Source organism: Colobus angolensis, unplaced genomic scaffold, assembly GCF_000951035.1.
Source record: "Colobus angolensis palliatus isolate OR3802 unplaced genomic scaffold, Cang.pa_1.0 Scaffold7, whole genome shotgun sequence".
Classification (NCBI taxonomy): Eukaryota; Metazoa; Chordata; class Mammalia; order Primates; family Cercopithecidae; genus Colobus; species Colobus angolensis.
Genome location: NW_012120709.1, coordinates 20518786 through 20525681, shown reverse-complemented (window position 1 = coordinate 20525681; position 6896 = coordinate 20518786).

Below are 6896 nucleotides of genomic sequence, written 5' to 3'. Positions count from 1 at the left end.
CCCGCGCGCGCTCCCCGCCCCACCTCTCCTTTCCCCTCCCCTCCCTTCCCCTCCCTTCCCCGCGCTCCGCGCTCCGGGCTTCGCCTGACATCTAGCTGCTGCTGGGGCGCCGGCGGCCGCCGCTCACCGGCCGAGCGGAGAGGAAGGAAGGAGCTAGAAGACAGGCGTGCAGGGGACGCGGAATCCTTAATAGGGGAACTGACGGTGAAGGGCGCGCAGCAGCCCCCACCTACTCCCAAGATGTTAATTTCCACTGGATACATTGTCCCCCCTCCCCTGCACCCCGGTGCTCAAGCATGCAGTTTTGTCCCCTTTTCCAATGTTTGCCCCAATTCAGTGCGTGTCATCTCGCCTTTAACTTTTTTCTCATGGCTCTGGGCTGCATTCCCAGTAGCCCCTGACATCTGTTTCAAAGGCCGCTTTCCTAGCCCAAACCCGGGCCTCTCATCCTCCTGGCTACTGCGCGCCTCCCGGCTTGAGCATCCGGATTTCAAGAAGTCTCCCGAGGCAGAGTTCGAGGATCCTGGTGAACCAGGTGCCAGAAGGTCCGCGGAGATCTACTGTCGAAGCGAGACGACCCTTTTTAGCTGTCGCGATTGCTGGAGGCCAAGGTCGAGTCCTGGGAGAAACTTTTCTCTCTCTCAGACTTGGACAGCCTCTCGGCTGTGCCGGCACCCGACCCCTGACCCCCAGCAATCTGGGTGCAAACAGTTTCCGAGAACTGCGCCCAGCTCAGTGCACAGTCTTCAGGGGGCAGGGGGAAACTTGGAAAAGCTCTGGGCCCCTCAAAAGTGCGTCCTCCTTCAGCGGGCCGCCCTACTTTAGAGGGTAGAGCAGCCAAAGAAAATGTACCCTTCCTCTGACTTCAGAAAGCTGCCCTCTCCTCTTTTCCCTGGAGCTGAGCGAAGGTAGGGTGCCAGAGGCGGGAAGCGCTCTTTGGGCACGGGCTGTGGATTCTGACCAAAACCCAGGAGGTTGGGGTGGGAAGTGGGAGTGGCTGAGAGCGCCATCCAGGGGTCTCAGGCCAGTCAGCCCTCGAGGTCACGTGGTTTTAGCAATGCGGGGCTTATGTCACCAAGGCCTGGGTCTGCATGTTCTGTCCGTGACTCGCGGGTGGGCCAAAGGTTTTCCGCAGGACTCACCTAGAATCCACATCTCCATGCGTGCCTCTGGCACTGCCCCAGACGGAGAGTCAAGTCACTCTCCCATGAACTGTAGGGCCATGGAAGGTGGCAGAAATCTATATCTGCCCACTGAAGGCCAGACAGCAGAGTTTACACATCAAAACTGATCCGGGTTCACAAGGGCCGCTCATGGGACAGCCCCAAAGACGGGTCAGTCCATCCCAGCAAGAGCCACTCCTGACTCCTAAGAGCAGGGAAACCTCAGCCCAGCAGGAGTCTGCAGAGAGAGCTGGGCAGGGGAACACACTTGAGTGAAGGAAGGACTCCTCTGATAGCACTGGATACAACCACATCAAACCCAGGGCAAGGGAATGGGAAACCCAGTCCCTGGGTATTCATTTCATTAACAATACAGAGCAATCCCTTTTAGAGACTACCTATTTCTCTAACTAAGGTCTATACACCCTGTTAGAGGAAAGGGATTTAAAGAAAGTTAGGAAAGAACTGGTCTGCAAGGAAAGCAAGAGTGGAGGGATGTAAGGAGAGGAGAAAAGACCCTCCTGGTGCCTCACCAGGGAAATAGAAGAAAGAATCATTACACTTGTTGAGCTTCTGCCTAGATAGTGCCTGCTGGAGGTTTCCGCTTTGCTGTCCACATCCACCTACCAGCCTCTCCTCAGTGCAGTAGCAGGAGAAGCACACAATTAACCCCCTGATCCTAATCTCCTATTAATCCTCAAATCAGAGAAAGAGAGAATCTCTGGAAACAATGGGAGAGAAAGCACAATCCTCCATGGCCCTGGCCTCCCCACCCCCGTGCCATATTCACTCTATGTGAAAATCTCCCTTGCTTCATAAACTCTGCCCATTAAAAAGCCCAGCCCTTGTTAGTAAGTGTTAAAGAGAGATTAATGCCTGAATTTAAGAGGTGGAGAAGGTAACAAAAAGGAAGAAGGCAGGCAAGGCTGTGGGCTGAATGCCAGCATTGGGCTCCAAGCATTTCCACTTAGCGCTGAAGGCTGGCTGCACAGCAGTTTGATAAGGTTTATTGGGCCCAGATAAAGCAGCAGCAGCTCCCCCACCAAAACTGGCACCATTTATAGCCAGAGCTATGTCCTTGGGTCCTGGGAAGGCTGATGAGAATCCTCAGTTCAGAGATTTCATATGGCAGCACCTAAAAACAAGCAGGACGGAAAATTACAAGAGAATACTCAATCGCTCTCGCGTGCGCATGCCCGCTGTCTTTCTGTCTCTCATGTTCACGTATTTAGAGTGATTTTTCTTTTACGTTTTTTCTCGAAGGGTCTTGTAAGGGAAATCTGGGTATCAGTTCTAAAAATACAGGAGATCTCAATCTCAGGGGGAGATCATGCTAGAGACAGAGGAATAGATGATCTGGCCTTTGCATGGAATTCCATTGCTAAATCTTATTCTCTCATCTCCTTCTTTACCCATGTACCTCCCACCACTGGCAGTCTTTCAGAGCTCAGTTAGTGGAAGAGGAGGGTATAGCAGTTCTAAGAGATCATACAGGAATGAGACAGTGAAAATAATAACTCATTCTCAGCACTGGCTATGAACCTTAACACATTACCTATGTTGTTTTATTTAATCCACATAACAATCCTATTAACGCAGGTGCTATTATTTTCCCAGTTTCTGTGGACATGAAAACTGAGGCTCAGAGAGATTAAGTGCCCTACTGCAGACTGTAGCTCTACTAAACATCAGAGCTGAAACTTTAAATCAGACCATTCTGACTGCAAAGCTCATGCTCTTAACTTCTAGATTATATAGCCTCTAGTGAAATAGATCAAGGAAACAAGGGCTTTTAACTTTCCTTCTTCTCTTGCTCTACTGAGGCCAAGATCTGTGCAGCAGCCAACCAAGCTGAGGACCAAATGGTTCTCAGCTTGGTCACCAGGTAAACAGACTTAGATCCCCCAGGATCTTACACTTTGTCTCCTCCCTCAGAATCTCAGGCAGAAGTTGTGGAGGGGGCTTTGAATTACAAAAAATCTTCAACTAAAGAGATAGGAAGAAGAATGTAGTGGTGTTTTGAGTATTCTGAGTATGAATGGAATGTTGAAACTCTTTTCCAACTCTTAATTTGGGACATATATTTTTTATTTCACTTTTTCTATCACGATTTAAAAAAAAATCAAGGATCCCTACCTTTTGGGGAGAAGATGCTACTTTGCATTTCCCCAAAAACTTGTGATGAGTGGAGAATGAAGCATGTTCAGGGAGAGATGCAGGTAGTGATGCCCTTGAGTAGAGGAAAAGTATTTTCTGCAGTTGAGAACTCCAGATTGCCACTGGGGAATGCACCAGGGCATCAGACCTTTACCCTACCGGGGACTGTTAGGGGAAGACACCACAAACCTATTGTGGCCACTTCTGGAGTCAAAAAATCTCAGTCTTATAGTCCTTCAGATCATCATTCCAGACATCTACTATAGAGCTGTGGGTGATGTCAACAATTAGGCAGAGTAGGCTGGGCACAGTGGCTCATGCCTATAATCCCAGCACTTTAGAGGCCAAGGCAGGCGGATCTCTTGAGGTCAGGAGTTTGAGACCAGCCTGGCCAACATGGTGAAATCCTATCTCTACTAAAAATACAAAAATTAACCAGGCATGGTGGCATGTGCCTGTAATACCAGCTACTTAGGAGGCTGAGGCAGGAGAATCGCTTGAACCCGGGAGGTGGTGGCTGCAGTGAGCTGAGATTGCACCACTGCACTCCAGTCTGGGCGACAGAGAAAGATCTCATCTCAAAAAAAAAAAAAAAAAAAAGGCAGAGTAGAATTTACTCCTGTATATGTTGACATTTTGTTTTTGTTTTTAAAGTTTAATTCTTTCACACTACTTCTTGAATGCCCCCTCCAAAAAGCAGAGGGGGAAAGAATCAGGTGATGTGTGTGTTATGTGTTCCGGTTAGTTGATGCTCAGCAAACCAAGTAAGACAGCTTCTTTGATTAGTGATTGCCATGATCCCTAATCCCCCACCCCACCACTACCACCACCATCACTGCCCCAACCAGCAGAGACCTGGTTAGTGGTGTTTACAAACTTGAATTTCTCTTCCAGGTGCCAAGTATGCCCTTCCCTCATCTGCAGAGCAGAGAGTAACTTTTCAAAAGGGCAGGAGGAGGGATTTTTTTTTTTTTTTTTAGCCCCTGAGGCCTTGGGTCACTGTGACCCCAAGATCTTCATGATTGAGGAAGAAAAAGCTTCTTCTTCTCTCTCTCTTTTCCCAACATATTGCAAATGGTGTTGGGACCTAATGTTGTCAACTCAGATAGCAAATCTGAGTTGTTATTAGTGCAAAGATGCCCTAAGGGGGTAGGCAGCGAGGATGAGATCTGCAACGAATGTTATGGGGAAGTGTGTTCATAATTATAATGGGATTTAATGTACACTGGGACCAGATGATGGCAGCCATTTAAAAAAGAGATGCTTAATAAGAGAGGTCCCTTAATGATAGGCAGCAGGGCTCAGGATATTATGGAAGAAGCACCATGTTTCACTGGGCATCACAAACCATGTGCCAGGTTTTACGGGGTTCCTAACAAAGCTTTGGGGTGAAACACAGCAACCATTGATCGCTGTCAGCTATCAAGCATAATGTTTGAATATTGTCTTTGAAAGGGGCATATGCACTTACAGGAAGGCATTTTCTCCCTTTCAGATACACATACTCACATAAGCACGGACACATAGGCTCTAGGCCAACATTGAATAGTTTTTGGTGTTTCTGGAAATCTGCTTTGTTCTGCAAAAGCTAGCCTCAATTTCAAAACTAAAATTTCGTCACTAGGGAAGGGTGCATTTTCCATATCGTGTGCATGAAGTGAAGCAGCATGCGTCCTATTACGGGTAATGGGAGTCCCACAGATGAATCCCCAGACACCATGCTGAAAATTAACCCCCAGGTCCTCATGGGGAGACACGGGTGTTTTTAACAGCTTGATGTTTCTTTGTTGGGGGGCCAGGAAGAGGGGCTGTGTAACAGTTTCTTATGCTGTTTAACTATAATAGCGTACTGCTTAACTTTTGAGTTAACATTATGGATTTCGATCCACGGCAGCTGTTTTATAACAGGAGCGTTATAGTAATGGACAAAGCCATGCAAAAGGAAACCATGCTCCTTGGAGGTGCCACCATATTCCAGAAGTACAACTCCATGTCCTTTACCAAGTTTTTTTTTTTCTCTCTCTCTCTCTCCTGATGTGAAAGAAGCATATGAAAACCTCATTCATCGAATACAGGCCTCAACCATAGTTACTGTGTTGGCCGTTCACAAAACATGATATGGCCAGACTTAGGGTCCTTAAAGCAGAATATTCCATTTATCCCGACAGGGAGAAAACGCAAGGGGTAAGCGAACACTCACCTTCCAGTCACACACGCGCTGAGAAGCTGAGTTTCTGGAGAAGCCTCTTTTCAAATAGCAGTGGTATGTCAGGGGTACACAAGCCATAAGATGAAGCTATTTTACTTGATAACAGGTCATTTATGCCAATCATATTAAAATTATAGCAAGACAAACGCTCGTATCTTGAGGAGTAGAATTGCAAATTTGTATGGATTTGTAAGACGAAATGAAAGATGACCTTGGAGTTCTCCCTTGGGAAAAGCTCAGTGCCTTTCCCTGAAAGGACTGAGTGAGTGGAAGACCGGGAGATGCCTGTGAGCCAAGGCTGTGGTGGGCTCTGAGCCAGACACTTTGACTCTGCCTCCCTTGCCAGGCCAGGTTCATTTGTCTCTTTTGGAAGTCATTGCTGGATCTTGGATGTAATCTTCTCCACCCACCCTTGAGTCAGAATTAATTTCTCCCATTCTCCGTAAGCCCCTTAGCACTATTTGAACATTTATTATAGTATTTACCACCATCTGCCTTATATCTGACTGAGTCTTCATTCTGACCACCCCTTCCTTTGTGAGTTTCTGGAAGACAAGGCCTCAGTCTTGTTCAATTTAGTATTTCCACTCCCAAGCCGCAGAGCCTAGCACACTGTCAAACAGAGTAGATGTAAATGTTTGTCGATGAACTACCTGAAAGCATGCATGCATGCATGAATGAATGAACATAGAGACCAAATATTTTAGGAATTAGGGAGAGAGGGGACGATTCTGTATTCAAACATTTAGGGCAGAATTCCTTGTGCTATGAGGTTTTCACCAGCCTTTGAAAGATGAATGAACTGTGGATAAGGGTTGAAGATATCTGTTGAATTTAATTGTATACAGCTAATTGAGGGTATAACTGGGCTGTTTCAGTTAATGTCTTCCCCAGGAGCCTAGAACCAAGCTTTTCTAAATATCCTAGGAGTTTTAATAAATGTTTATTAAATTGTCTGGGCATGGTGGCTTACGCCCGTAATCCCAGCATTTTGGGAGGCTGAGGCGGGAGGATCGCACGAGCTCAGGAGTTGGACACCAGCCTGGGCAACATAGTGAGACCTCCTGTCTACAAAAAAAATAAAAAATAAATGAACCGAACATGGCGGCATGCACCTGTAGTCCCAGCTACTTGGGAAGCTGAGGAAGGAGAATTGCTTGAGCCCAGGAGGCTGCTGTGAGCCGTAATCACACCACTGCACTCCAGTGTTGGCAACAGCGTGAGAGCCCATCTCAAAAAAAAAAAAAAAAAAATTGCATTGAATTGAAGTGAAATGAATTTGTTTGAATCACATTGCTTATCACTCCCACGATGGGCTTGTCATCCCAGGCCCAAGCAGCTACCCAGTTCAAGGCAGAGAGGAGAGC